The following is a 2091-nucleotide window of genomic DNA, read 5'->3' on the forward strand; positions in this document are numbered from 1 at the left end:
AAACTAAATTCGTACAACTTAAACATAGGGCCAAAGCAGACCAACCACACGGGGTTTCTATACATTTTCGCCATCCATTGGGTTCATTTTCTGCATACTATTGCTTACCATAAAATAAATACATGTTATGAATTTCGACCTTAACTCCAGCGGCACTAATCAGGCAAATTTTAATCAAAACAATTTTCCATCATACAGGTACATAGCTCACATTTAAAATTTGAACGAAATCGGTTAGTAAATACGATTTTTATATAACTCTAATCCAGCACCACCTAGCGAGTTTTATAGTAGCATGTAATTGGACCATATATGTATGTAAGATAACCTCCGACAATCTGACGGAACTCTATTCAGTGTTTTTTGAGTTTATTCCGAACAACGAAAACGGCTATCATTTTATGAAAATAGGATAGGACAGTTTATAGCGAAACTTGTAAAAGCAAAGCTCCATTCTTTGTGAAAAACTAAAAAAAAATCTTCAAAATTTTCACATAAATTTTACCTTGCTGAAAATTAAAGACAAAGTTACAATAGTTCAATGGGATTTAGAAATGTAGGAGAAAATGGTTCCCAATCGAATGATACTTGCGCGTTTACGTAAATGTATATCGAGCCAGACTTTCCAATAGTTACCACTTTTCGCCATAACTACGGTATTGATAACATATGTAGCTGTGTAGAATTTTAGGGCGTTAGCGTAAGCAGTTAAGCTATATGAGAAGTTCAGTTTGTATGGAAGGAAGGAGCCACGCTCCCTTTCCCAATGCATTTGTAATATATGCATCAGTGCTAAGTTTCAGTTCCCCAGCGTAATTGGTTTTAGAGATATATTGGTTTTTTACGTTTTAGTCTGTATAAGAATTTTAGGAATTACCCGAGCTACATACCGAGTAAATTTTTGGTCAGAATATTTATTTTCAAGGTGTTGTCAAATATCAACCAAGTCGATGCAGCCGTTTAGTAGTTTAGTGAAATACATTGTAAAGAGAACTGTATGAAATTGTAAAACGTGACGTCTCAGATTTCTTAATTTTTTGGCAGCAACAACGAAAAGTTTTAATTTATTTTAGCGAAAAACCTTCCACGCAGAAATAAAAAAAATATTAAGTTTGTGGTTATATCAAGGCGAAGTTTTGAGAATGGTCCGTTGCTAACTCTAAATATAAACAACGACGCACTGGAAAAAGTTAATACGTTCAAATACCTAGGAATAATGATCGACGATAAACTAAAAAAAAAAAATGGATTCTATATTTTCAATTAGAGCTCTAGCATGTACATCGGTGAAAACTGCATTTAACCCCATACATTAGCTTTTGCGTGATGCGCTTACAAACATACAGACAAACATACCAAAATTTTCTATTTGGCTTCTGTTGATATAATAAACCCCCTATTAATTTTTCTTTAACATCTATTATGTCCAGATATCGGCCTGTTGCAATTTTATTATTCTCAAATGCTCTCGTTTGATACCCATATGGCAACACTTAGTTTATATTAGAAATTTAACTGAATTAAAGTTTTCAAATAAGTGGTGCTATAAGCTTCTTAAGAAAAATACTAATTCGGAGGATATTAAATACATAAATTTCAAGCTTGGAGTTCCAGAACGTCAATATAATAAAATGCTGACATCAAATATTTGGCCTTCAAATGTTTCTATCCGACCATTTGATTTTTTTCAAAAAGGTCGTCAGCCTCAGCCCAAGAAGTAAAAAACCCTTCTGCTTCTGGTGCCCGCAAAACAAGCATTTATTATCAAAATACTTCGGGACTCAGAACCAAATCTGAATCCGTTTACGTTTTGAGTTCGCAACTGGATTACGACTGTTTCGTCCTAACCGAGACTTGGCTAAACGTTAATTTTTTTCATGCGGAGTTCTTCAACACAGCTCTCTTTGACGTTTTTCGCAAGGATAGAGATTTTGCTAAAACTGGTGTTAGTAGGGGTGGTGGTGTGCTTATTGCTACACGCAGCTATCTTCGTGCTTCTTTTTATGAGCTACCGGGTTCCAATTCCGTGCTGGATCAACTTTGCGTAAAATTACAAGGTGCGTGTGGTGTGCTGTATATTTGCGTGTCCTA

The sequence above is a fragment of the Rhagoletis zephyria genome, unplaced genomic scaffold, assembly GCF_001687245.7.
Source record: "Rhagoletis zephyria isolate East Lansing unplaced genomic scaffold, Rhagoletis_zephyria_1.1 Rzeph_scaffold_03478, whole genome shotgun sequence".
In the NCBI taxonomy this organism is placed as follows: Eukaryota; Metazoa; Arthropoda; class Insecta; order Diptera; family Tephritidae; genus Rhagoletis; species Rhagoletis zephyria.